At 36.9% G+C, this 12,184-nt stretch overlaps 1 long non-coding RNA gene across 1 annotated transcript in view; it reads left to right on the top strand.

Moving 5' to 3' along the window:
- LOC104909573 overlaps positions 1-11,303 on the top strand; it is a 15,875-nt gene extending 4,572 nt beyond the window's left edge. The window contains exons 2-5 of the long non-coding RNA XR_792416.3: positions 1,472-1,571; positions 3,344-3,496; positions 7,474-7,545; positions 11,106-11,303. This is a non-coding gene — a long non-coding RNA (uncharacterized LOC104909573). The remainder of the gene's footprint in view (positions 1-1,471; positions 1,572-3,343; positions 3,497-7,473; positions 7,546-11,105) is intronic.
- Positions 11,304-12,184: the final 881 nt, after the last annotated feature.

Raw genomic sequence — 12,184 nt, 5'->3', positions numbered from 1 at the left:
TTAGTGGAAGATTAAAGATCTGTAGTATATATATCTAGTCATAAATGTACCAGCATTTTTAAATGCACTAATATTTTGAAACACGTGAGTGAATCAAGTAATAGACTGGAACAAAGCATACTATTAGCAGTTCTGCATTCAGAGTTAGTTTGAAGTTAAGCAGACAAGTAAATTTAAGCTCAGAAAAATAGATTTTTAGCCCTATATATTTACCGCACAGTCACTTTTTTACTGTTTGGTAATACTTTGCTATGGTGGGAGTGCAATGTCTATTAATCTGAAAGTACAATATAAGCTCCCTTTCTTCAGGAATAATTCTTCTTTGCATATTTGTATCTTCCCTACCTTTGATTTAGAAACTCTTATTTATTTCAGTACAGGTGGATATCAAAGCCTACTTTTTCTTCTGATTAGAATCTATTGGCAATTGCTCAGACATACCAGTGCCACAGATAAAAAGAGATTCAGATATTTTGTAGGGTGCTTGGTTCCTTGTGCAAAGATGTTACAGCCTTTAAGCTGTGCAGGTGGTCAGGCTGCTGGGGCTTCCCTCAGCTCTCTTCCTACACAGTTGTCTTCTCTTGAAGGGAACTTGGAGGAAGACTTTTATCTTAGATGGCCTGACATCATCTTGTGCAATCTCTTTTCTCAAAGCTGCTGAATTCTCACTTGTACCTCTGAGGCACTGACTATGCCATTCATTCAAAGAATTTATTTATCCATTTTTCATAGAATCACACATTATCCTGAATTGAAAGGTACCCACAAGGATCATCTAGTCCCAGTCCTGGCTCCATGCAGGATCACCAAAATTCAAACCACATTCCTGAGAGTGCTGTCCTATTTATTTACTATAATAGGAACAATTTCATTCTGGACTAGTGTGCTTCAGGCTTCAGATATCAACATCCAAAACAAGTCAAAGCTGTCTATGCTTCACGTGGCACAAGAACCTTTTCTCCTTCCCTACAGAAAGATTTTCTTGTTGAATAGGAAATGATACACTGGATCATACAAATGGTCCACCTGCACAGTGTACACTGCCTGCACCAGCTAGAATCTGATATAACCAGGAAAAATGTTGAAACTACACTATAATCAAGTGGAAATGAATTCCTTCTGGAGGACTTACTTTTGTTTTTAAGAACCAAATTGTGTCCCTTGCTTCAGTTAGGGAAAAAGCTGATTGGCTTTTATTTGATTTTGGAACAGGACTGATACATTGATACAAAGTTACTCAGAAAAATGAGTTTATAATGTCCACATTGATTTGAAAGAAGCCTAAAATTAAGACTGTGTAAGCATAATGGCAGGTTTCCGTTTCTATTCATTTGTTTTTCCACATTAAACAACAAATTCTTATGCCAAAAACCAAAGAGCAAAATTTTACATTCACTGAAACCAAATACATTTTAGAAGAATAAATTATAGAATTGGCTTTTGTTTCTAAAGTCTTTATCATTTTATTCAGCAAAGGAATTGAGAAGACGACATGATCAGCAGTTAGGAAAAGCATCTGTGGAGATGATGGTTGTTATTACTGTTGAGTGAACGTTATACTTATGGAACAGGTAAGAAACTTTCTGATCTCACACTTCAAGATTTACAATGTGCAAACTCTTCTGGGACTCCCATTGATTTAATTGGATCTTGAATATTGACACAATAAACCAGTTCTAAAATACTAAAAGTTCTGCTTGTAGATAGCCTGGACAGTCAGTGCTGCTTGCTTTAGGCCCATGGTTAATTTTTAACAATGTGGACACAAGCCAGTGACCTGTGCTATTGCTCAGGAATGTCTGACCACTCACCAGCTCCCAGTTTCAACAGAACAGCCACTATACTGGAACTTACTGGTGCTTAAGGATGCACCCAGTTCAAACTACTCCCTCCTGTTACTAGGATATAAGGAATATTGTTACTTTGGAGTGAAAGCACACTGAGATATGTGAAAAGTTTGCTGGAGTTAAAAATGAAATGGGTTCCAGTTGTTATTTCTTATTAGTTTTATAAAACTGTTTTAATAAAGATGGAGCATTTAGACTGAATGCAGTAAAATGATGACTTTAGCTTAAAAGAACAACACAAGGAAAAATACATAAGTAAAATAGGACAGTTATTGTAGAAATATGATTAAGATCTGTACAACTAATAATACAACTGAAAAAAAAAAAAGATGTTCTTCTACTGATTTTAATTTATTTGTGCATAGCAATTTGTAATTAAAACAAATCCTATTTGTTGCTTATTTAAACTTTATTATACCAGCACCATAGAACTGAATTATATTAGGTGATTTATCATGTTTTTTTTTTACTTTCTGCTTCTGTGTACACATCTAAATCATGAAGGGAAGATGAGAGCACTAGCAAAATCCAAACACTTCATTCAAAACAAAAAGTGTAATTGTTCAGAAATAGGCTATTGACTTTCACTGGGTTAAACAGCTCATGTAGTGATTAGGCTTGAAGCTATAATTGTTCTTGTCACCCAAACTCTGCTCAGTCAATATCTTTTTATCATATACATTTTTAATCACATATTAATAAACAAGAAGGTGTGCTTTATTGATGCCTGGATTAGTTTATTGACCAACTCAACAACTCTATGTATGGTTTCTGAACACAGAAACAAGGTCAGTGTGTGAAGATGAGGAATAGTACATTCACCATCTTTAATATACTTCATTCTAGCAGTCCTCTTGTAAGGTGTTGCAATCTCTACAGTTTCTCCAATTTTTTAAAAGAAATTATTTCATATTTGAAACAACCTCAAAGTTAAAACACTTTTGGGATTGAGTTTTAAGAAATATAACACAAAATTCTCTAATACAATATGATTTTGACACCTTGACACTAAATTATTTGGAAATGTTTGGGAAATCAAACTTTCATGTACTTGTAGATTGTACTGAATATTCTTTATTCACATATATTTCTGAAAGTATCTAGGCTTTTCAGATTCTCCTAACAACTAACTCTACTCAAACTTCTCGTTCATTCCTTTCTTCTCTCTATGAATTGTTACAGTGAACATTCCTTAACAGTAATTCAGATTTGGAAAGAAGGCCTCTAAAACAACTATATAAAATTAACAATTAAGACAGTAATAGAACATGACAATACTTTTGTGTGTGCCTTCTCATCAGACAAAAGCTGCGTAGAGGAGCTCACATTTCCTTTTTTTTCCAACTTGTTTTTCAAAAGGATGGAAAAGATCTATTAGAAATAGACAAATAGTTCAATCTATTAGAAATAGATCTTTTCACCAGTATTTGCACAAAATACTGTTTTGCAATAGGAAAGTATTCAATTGAAAATGTTTTGATGATTCTGTCTGTCAGATGCTCACGTGATATCCTAAAACAAGAGTGGTTTGGAAGAAGAGCTGACTACAGCACGTGAGAAAGTACACATCAGCCAGACACAAAGATGAAGTCTGCTTCCAACTTGAAGCTCATAGCCTCTAAATCCAGCTGAAAGCTCTTCTCCTTAAGGTATGAACTTAAAATAGGCCAAAATGATTACTCACTACAGTATCATATATCAGTATCTCTGATCTTACCAATGTCTCACTGAATTAGGTGATGACACATCTTAAAGAAAATGCTTTTTATCTCTACTTTCTCTAAAACCATATATACAGGCTGCACTGCTTTGCTTTCTCACTGCACAATTCTTCAGGTGACTTGCCAATGGGCTCCATTCTCTACTGCACAGCACTACTCACAGTAACAAGAAGTTGTTGGAACAGCTCTCTGCACTTTTTTTTCTCACTCAAGAATTGTGTTTCATCTTTGTCCTCTAAGAACAGCATTATCAGCTGCATTTTCCATGCAGATTCACTTGTGTAGTATCTAGCAATATTTCTGCTCCTTCTGGGCCCTTTTCTGATACTGTCTAGATTTACACAATTTTTCTAAGTAGAGGGAAGAAATATCTTAGTTCAATCAAGTAGTACTTTCCTGTGCCTTTGACTACAGAGTTTAAAAGACGAACATCTTTTGTTTTCTTTTGCAAGTGCTACTCTATAATCCTTAAGCTGTGGTGTTGGGAAAAAAGTTAAGAACTATGTACACTAAAGCGAAAACAGCTAGTGTAACATAAAGAGAAACTTGCTAGTATAGAACAAAAAGCAGTACAGATGAGCATCAGTACCAAGTGCAGGCTAAAATCCTGAAGATGACTAACACACTGGCAAAGCCATTCACATTCACATGAACATTGTATAAGTGCCAAGTGCACCAAGATGTTGCATAGGAGTTCTGGTCATGTAAGGTAAAGCTTCCCAGAGGCACCCTTTAATTGGTCTAATTTTCCCTGCCAAACACCATCAAAGTTCTAAATGTTCAGGCCAGGTCTTGTCACTTTACTATTTCATCACTTTTTGGATTATCTACTCCCAGCATAAATGCTCTCAAACATATTTGCTGCCTGCATGTTGCTCTCCCTTGCACATACATACCCTCCTACACACCTCTTTCTGTAAGAGCCTTACTGAACTCTCAGAAATAGAGATAGGAAAACAATGGAGCCTGAACTGCTATTCAACCTCAGCAGGTAAATGGATATCCAGAGACTTCTTAATTTCAAGGGTAGGCACAGGAAATCCTCCTGGCACATTAGAACACAGTCCACTCTACTTCTGTAAATTTTCACCTTTTTTCTGGGGAGGGAGAGTAGAAGGGGGGTGGAGGCAAACACACACACACAAAACTAAATCCCAAGACAAGGAAAAAAAACAAAAACACAACACAAGCTCCAGGTTGCATATGCTACTCCATACTGTCAGTGCTTGTACATAGGAAGCATATGGAGTTAGGTAAGCAATAACATTTCTGAGAAAGTTATTATTAAAGGGAAGACAACTGCTAGAGCCAGTTTACGAAATGACTGAAATGAGTATTGCACTCAATGAATGGCTATTTTCCTTAGTAGGAACACACAAAATCACGCCAGCATGGGATGACTCACCACAAATAGGTGGGTTTGACTCTTGGCTCTGACACTGACATATTGCATGGCCTTAGGCAAATCCCAAAACATTTGTTTTTACTTCTCCATTTATGTGATCTGGATAATACTTATATACCTAAGGGGGGTATTTTAAGATACAATATGTTTAAGATACTACAAAGATTTTAAATGCTGTAACATAGCTATGCCTCATTAACAACGTCAAGCTAAAATAAACACTGGGATGATTTAGGTAATGTGGTACATGTTCCTGGAACTGAGAACTTTGCTGAACAAAGAGCAAAATCTTCAAAGAGCCAGAGGTAAGGGAAGGCACAGTCCACTGTAAAGCTGAAATACTTTGCAAGGGTGGATGAATTTATAAGAGAGGAAGAACGAGTTTGTTTAATAGGCAAAAGTTCAGTCTTCATTATTTTTTTAAGTGGTTGGGCTGAACTGAAAGGCAACACAAGCTCAGAGGTGGGTGAGCAAAACAAACATAGGCCTCATTTATCCACACGTATTAAATTTAGAGAGGATTTTGCCAGGATGAGACCTGGCAGTTTGTTCCTACTGCCTACACAGTAAGAAAATTATTAAGGTATCAAAAGAGATACCTTTCATGCAAAGCTTCCTCTCATGTTACGAAGGGGAGATGTTTTCTCTGAAACTTTGAAAGGTGTTCTGCAGGGATCACAGTATTGCTTCATGTAGAAAGGATTGCTCTTATCCTGTGGGACTTATCAGCAGGTCAGAAATCCAAGTGCAGTGCCACATGCGTTGGAAACCCAACTGAAAGAGAAGGCCCTGGATAGAGATCCCTTAGTACGTCAGTTGCATTTCAGTAATGCTATCAGGAAGCAGGAGCAAGGCATGCAGCACAGACAGAACTGAGGGGCCACAAAACTCTGCCTCAAGAGTCTGGGCCCGTCACCACTGTTCTTAAATCCTACTTGTATTAGAAGGAATACATTGCTGGGCTATGCCAGAGAGAGGCAACTCCACCCCACAGCATAACAGGTAATACCACAGCATTATCACTTCTGAAGTTTTCTTATTTTTTTGTCTTCTCCAAGATGTTTTGCACTTAGGACCTAAAAGAGTAGCGAGAGGAAGTCTGACAGCATGGAGAGTGGTATAAAAGGATGTGAAATCAGGTTAACCACTGTGAAAGTAAGAGGGAAAAGCTTGAGCTGCGTGAGGAAGAAAAGAAGGTAAAGTGGATGTTCTTGGAGTGAGGAAGGATAGAAGAAAAGAGATTTATCTTCAGAAGTGGTCAGTGGCAGGGAATGAGTACAACAACAGCAGTAAACTTCGAAATATCAATAAGTGAGATTTGGGACAGTTAGTGCCAAGATCTAATTTTTTCATGAGACATTACTGCTTCGGCATTTCAGTAAATACGAAAAAACAAGCTGAGTGAGTTGTGATTTGGAGTGGGCCTTTTTACTGTGGAAACAGGAAGGGACTGGGGGTCTGTCTGGCACCCTGTCCAGCTCAGGTTAGTTTCACAGAAAGGAACCCTGATTGTGACTTACGAGACTGCATAGAGATGTGAACAAAAGTATTGCCAGTAGAGAGATCTGAGAGTCTTTGGTGCATTTTCAGTCCTAAACAGAGCACTCAAATAGTGCCCTATGCAGGAATCAGGCACTCTGGACGTACCACACCTCATAAATCTACATCAAGGTAATTTTTTAATTTCTACTACAGGCTATTCTGTGATAGATGACACTGAATAGGGCAGTTTCTGTACTTCATACTGCATCTTTATATCTGTCATATTTACCACTTAAGATGTCTCTAAAAATGGGCACTGATTCTAGAACGCAGTCTGAGACACTAACATATAACTGGATACAGAAGTTTCTCTCAGCAGAGATCAGTTCTCAAAATGAAAATACTTACATCTAGTGCTTCATTGATAGACTTCATTTTAGAGACACAAAATGAAATTCATATTAAACTAACAAAGCTAATACATTTTTACTACATCTGCAGACCACAGAACACTTTGCTTTCAAGAAAAGTTGAATAAATCACAAAGCTTTCTTAAGGAGACTTTTCCCCTTGTCTTCAGAAAGTCTTTAATGTGACATCTGTCCCTGCACTGTCACCTCTTTTAAAACTAACAAATGTATGACATATAATACAAGATTTATAAATTAAAGAAACCCACCCCTTTTAAGTAATATTCTTTAAATCTCAGTTTCTGACAGTCCTCCTATTTGCTCACTAACTGTAGTAGGCGTATTTTTCAGAAAATAGTGAATAAAAACTGACAAGCTATCGGGGGAATCTGAATGCATAATTGATAGGGGCATAAATTAATATGATTAGGCCTTTATTGGGTGCCACTGCTGCCAAACCTACAAAAGGGGCATGGAATAAAACATGGCTATGTTCTCAGGGCTGATAGACATCAATATGTAATGCATATTATCTCAAGCCTTCTCATGTACTCTGCTTATGACAGCACTCAACCTAATTGAAATTTTTATCTTTCTGTTGCATACAGACAGTTTTGACTAGGTGCTTCCAGGGAAAAGAGAGAAAACCAAATGACCCAAACGAAGGTTTCTCTGCAGAGGTATGTACCCTGCTAGCAAATCACTGTGAAAAAGCTTTCTACTTGTTAGCTTTCTAAAGTCATCTTCAGAAAGCTATGATAAAGGTATCCCAGGACTTGGATACCACTCCCCCATTTAACTAAATTTCATAGTATGTTTCCCTAAAATAAAGAATCAAATTATTGCTTTGTAGAAATCAATATACTGCATGCTCACTTCAACTGAGGTTTCGCTTACTACAGTTCTTGTGTTGCATACATTTAGCTTAGGAAGAAATTATTTTCTTTCAAATAATGAACTTTTAAAAACTATTCTACTTCAGATCTATGATGGAAAAGTTAAAAATTTAGAAGGGTTTCTTGAAATGACAGCCTTTATGTCTCTCCAAAATACATTAGCCAGCTGACACAGTGTCATCCAATAATTCAAAAATATTTTTAACTTTTTCTTTCCTTTTCAGTTATTAACTGTGAATTCCCATCCTGTAAAAAGCCATTCCAAAATCATGGTATCTGACAGTTATAAAATGTTTCAAACATTTGCTATAAATGAGAATTCATCAATATGCACTTTTCCTAAAGGGTTTTGCTTTGACAAGTCAAAGTTGATTAAAAGGTTGCACAGTTAATATTTTTGCTCTTTATTAAAAAGTTCTGTACTGCTCGAGTGTTCCTGAGAATGTATGTTGCAATTACTAAATATTTTTATTACAGTAGTGTTGGATGTTGTACAAATAAGATAAGGAGTCAGTTTCTGCTCCACTGTTTACAGTCTAGAATGGGATTATCCCTGGAGTAAGAAACATTCAACCTGTAAAAATCAACAGAAAGGGGCAGAAATGGGTCCAACACATCATTTTAGTTTCATTGAAACTCTCTTCCTAAGACACAAGAAATAAATCTCTTTTTCTTTTCTTAATTTATTTCTGGAATATATTTTAAAGTCCATGCATTCAGTTTGATAAATACAAATCATGTTATTGGTTATTTTTATGCTGTGACACGAAGACGAAGACATTATAGCTAAAAAATGACTTTCTCTTCTTAATGGACAATCTTTCACTCTCCTAACTCATTGCTCCATTATCATAAACTGTAGGGCATCCATAAATATGAAGAGGCCACACGTTTTATAGATTAAAGAACGACACATAGACTTCTGAAAGATCCATGTTCCTGCACCTGTTGTGTCAAGTCATTTATTTATTTCAGAGTCTATAGGGCACTCTTACATTCATTTTATATCTGCTACTGGTAGCTGCAAGTTCAACACATGAAATCAACTTGGTATGATTTCCTTTACTTCTTCTTATTACATACAAAATATTGGGACATTTTATGGAACACATAGCGAGAGTTGGTACCTAGGGAATGGAAAAAAGAAGTCTTGAACTTTCCCTCAAACATCTTGGAGAAACTCCAAGTCTTCTTCTGCCCTAATATGCATTTGTCTTATGAATGAAATTTTAATGAAACACAATTTGAGAGCCTACTGCTATGTGGTTTCAGAGCTGTTCATTCCCACTTTGATGCTCTATTGAAAAGGTACTAGCATGGATCCTTGTTCAGCAGGGAGATTAGAGTGATTTGTACCTGTGGAGAGTAAGCTTAAGTTGTTTTATTATTTTGATTCTTGTAACTTTTTTCTGCCAGGTAGGAATGCCAATACTTACAGTTCACTGGCTAGAAAGAGAATAACAAACACAATGACCTAATTAGTTAGAAAATGGAATCTCTTCAAGGGACAGCTTCTAATCTTTCTTATAATGATATTTAATAACACCTGAAAAGTTTCTCTCTAGCACAGCTTGGATTTCAACTACTTTGGGCAGTTCTGAAGAGAGGAAATTACCGTGACTCAGAAAAACTTCTAGTGATTTGCAATACAACTTGAACATCTTATAAGACTGATAGCAGAATGATATCACAATAACAACAGGCATTGCAAGACAACAGATTAAAGTGAATTTGAGGAGACTTAAAAATAATTTCCTTTTTAATATCTATTTTTCAGTGCATCTGCTCTTTCTTGGTGCCTGAGCACAGACAAGTTCTTTAAGTGGTAGAGTCTGCAGCTCAAGATAGTACTTAGGACACTCAGCTTTCCTCTTCTTCACTCACTGAGTTACCAAGGCTTTCTGTCCCACCACAATGCTTTGTTTCATCCAGTCTTTTCCCAAGACCCAGAGACATCACTCACCCACTGGAAGAGCCTGAAGCAACATCTCTTCCAGGCTTTCTCCTCTAGATGATTTTAGATACTGCTAGCATCACCAGAGTGGATGACAAAGACAAGCTACATAAATCCTAGGGTCAAGATGTTGCCAACCAGAACACTAATATCAGAATGATCTCACACAAAAGTAAGATGATTAGGACTTTCATAGAGAAGTGATGGTGGTGGGGCTAGTTGTTTTCTGAGTGTGGAACAGTTCAACTTCATATGCTTACTCATGGGGAAAAAAAAAAAATACAGAAAACCGTGTCCTGGCATAATTTTGGTGCTGTTCTAAGGGTGAGACTTTCCTGATGCCTTATTTTCTTTATTATATACCAAATTTCTTACTTAGCCAGAACAGATTTGAACTGTGTGTTTCAGAGGATGTATTAGATGAGCCTTGGTTTTTAAGATGGAAATTATGTGGGGGTACTGCCTGTTTAGAAAACATTTAAATTCTCCATTTGTGACCGGACACTACAAGACTATAAAAATGTGTAATAATGCACATAAAGTCTATATTATTGGCCTTGACAGCAGCCAACAAACATAGGCCCAAGAAGTACGTCTCATATAGTGCAGAAAAAGAGAATCTAGCACTGTTAAATTGGTACTAAAGTGAATGACCACACAGAAACTAAAAGCAGTACCTGTAGCATAACTATAGTAAATCACAGACAGTAACTAGCACATGGTTCCTTTGCATGATAGAGATGGATTGCTCTCCCTGTTTGCAGAAGGGAAAGCTGAGACCCAGGGAACAAGGGATAAATTTCCACAGATGAATGACACCTGAGGACTCCAAATCTATTCGTATTTTTGAGGTCTGCTCTACCCTCAGAAATAATATTGTGAAATGTCAAACAGGATTTTAAGAAGAGGTTGCTGAAGTTCCAACCCTAAACCTCCACCGGACCACCTTGCAGGCTATTGGCAGAAATCCTACTGTGCTTACTGTAAACTACTAAAGGCCCAAATCTGTCAAGTAACTAGGGCTCTTCAGGAGGCTTGAACTTGCCTTAACTTAGTAAACTCTCTATGAAGTGTCAGCATACCCTCTTCTCACTGCAAAGCCAATTGAGGAATTTCAACGTTGTGATATTTCCAACGTATCAAGTTGAAATACTTTACATGTTAGTAAAATGCATTGTGCCAACCATGCTTTAACAAAGATCATTTATCACCTCTGGAAAGTTGCTGAGTAAATCCTTTTGACTTTGTGCTATCTCATTCATCCTTGTTTCAAATAACGTAATTCTAACATTGTATTGATATTCTTTTTGATTTTTTTCCTAGTTTTCAATTTAAAACTGGTTTATAAATACATTTCAGGCCACTAAGTTTTATATTTGTTTCCTTATAGAACTATGCAGAAGATGTGCTCAGCTATATTGATCTCTGAGGAAATGTGGATGAGGTAGATAATGTGAAACCTTTTTGTCATTACTAACAGTTATATAGGTTGCGGAAACTTTCAGTGTTTGGCTGACTAGATAAGTTGATGCATTCACATTTATTTGATTGGAAAAGTATGGGGAGTAAACTTTGTCTCCCTATTTTCTGTATGGAATTGATCTTTTGTGTATTAACACTTTTCTAGTAGAGAAAAGGAATTAATGATTATGAGAACAGAAACATTCTTTCTGCTAGACTCTTTAGAAAAGAGACATAAGTTAAGAAGGGACAATGGAAGGGTCATAAGGCAAAGTAATGAACGTTTCCACCTATAACCTGCAGAAATAGGAGGAGAAAGATATTACAGCTCTTGACTTGATTAGCTCCTTGCATCTCTCCCATCTGTAACAGATCCTTCCCTAGCTTTCCCTGGTCTGCTTGCAATAGCTGCAAGCAGGCTTTGGTTCAGTTGCAGGAGCCAAGATTGGTATACTCAGATTAGCTGGGATACCAGGAAGGTTTTTAATGTTTATAAACAACTGATCTAGGCATTTGTCTAAAAGGTGGGTGAGTAAAAATGCAATGAGACCTTTCCCAGTGAAAAGCAATCACCTGATTTTCATTCTAGTTCTTCTCTGATTGCTCATCATGCTTCAGCTTTCTCGAAGTTTCCAGAAGGCATTCAACATCCTCCTCACTTCTTGAGATTCATACAAGCCTCTGCAAATCCAGACCTGGACTCTTAACTCTGAACCCAGGCTCTACGTCCTCCAGTGACAGAGATCTTGTATTCCTCTTGCCTCACTTACTCCCACCCTGTGTAGCTTACTGCCTTCTCTGAGCCCACTCAACCCTCTTGCCTGGAGAGACAATGAATTTAAGCAGCTTTTTTTTTTTTGGAAAACATAAAATCATATCTTACTTTGTTGATTTGGTTTACAGCATGAACACAAAAAACAGCTGGATAGGCTTAAGTAAGGCAGAAGTATTTTTTGACAGCCAGGATCATTTAAACAACAACTGCTGTGACAGAGTAAACAATTCATG

This window comes from Meleagris gallopavo, chromosome 2 (assembly GCF_000146605.3).
Source record: "Meleagris gallopavo isolate NT-WF06-2002-E0010 breed Aviagen turkey brand Nicholas breeding stock chromosome 2, Turkey_5.1, whole genome shotgun sequence".
Taxonomy (NCBI): domain Eukaryota; kingdom Metazoa; phylum Chordata; class Aves; order Galliformes; family Phasianidae; genus Meleagris; species Meleagris gallopavo.
The sequence above is the reverse complement of the archived record's forward strand: the minus strand, read 5'-3'. Positions and strand labels throughout refer to the sequence as shown.